Consider the following 935-nt stretch of genomic DNA (forward strand, 5'->3'; position numbering starts at 1 on the left):
CACACACACACACACACACACACACACACACACCTGTGCCTATCCAGGTGAGAAGGGAGGACATTGTGAGATTTGCAAGAAACCAACCAAGTTTTTTCCACTTTCTTCCACTAATCTCAAAAACAGATACTAGAGAATTGTCTTGTTCTTTCTTCCACTGTTTAGAATGAGTACCACATATTCATCTCTGCCTCGAATCAACTCTTGGCAAATTTAAATGAAGGAAGGAGTGATGGTAGGAATTAAAAAAAAAAAAACAGAAAAATTGTGTGCTCTCATTCTCTAAAGAGATACAGTTTGTTGCCAAGTAGGTGTTGAGGTTCTGGGCATAACCATTGGTTACTGGAAGGTCCATCCAGACAGACCAACCTACACGAACAACATGAAAGCAAAAACACACAGTTGTTTTAGTTTTGCTATTTTTTAAAATATTTTATTTATTTATTTATTTATTTATTTATTTATTTATTTATTTATTTAACAGAGCGAGAGAGTGTGCATGAGTGAGCAAGAGGGCAAACCGAGAGAGAGGGACAAGCAGACTCCGTGCTGAGCGTGGAGGCTGACACGGGGCTTGATCTAACGACCCTGAGATCATGACTTGAGCTGAAATCAAGAGTCAAGCATTCCACCGACTGAGCCCGCAAGCACCCCTTGGTTTTGTTATTATCTTAACTTAGGGTGCAACATGTTAAGATTGCCTATGGCAATTTGGACCAAAAAAGAAGATGGTAACTAAACAGGAAGGATCATGTCAGCATCATGCCTTCTCTGGTGCGTCTCATGTCAGGAGAGAATTCATGAGGCGCTGTGGTTACTGTTCACATTGATCACTCTCTTCCGAATGGACACCGAGGTCAACAGCCACACTGGCCCATGGCCTGGGATCAGTACATCCAGGGTTTTCTGATGAGTCCCAATATCAGACGTGGTTT

Source organism: Leptonychotes weddellii, chromosome 7 (genome assembly GCF_054177405.1).
Source record: "Leptonychotes weddellii isolate Sample4059 chromosome 7, ASM5417740v2, whole genome shotgun sequence".
Lineage (NCBI taxonomy): Eukaryota > Metazoa > Chordata > Mammalia > Carnivora > Phocidae > Leptonychotes > Leptonychotes weddellii.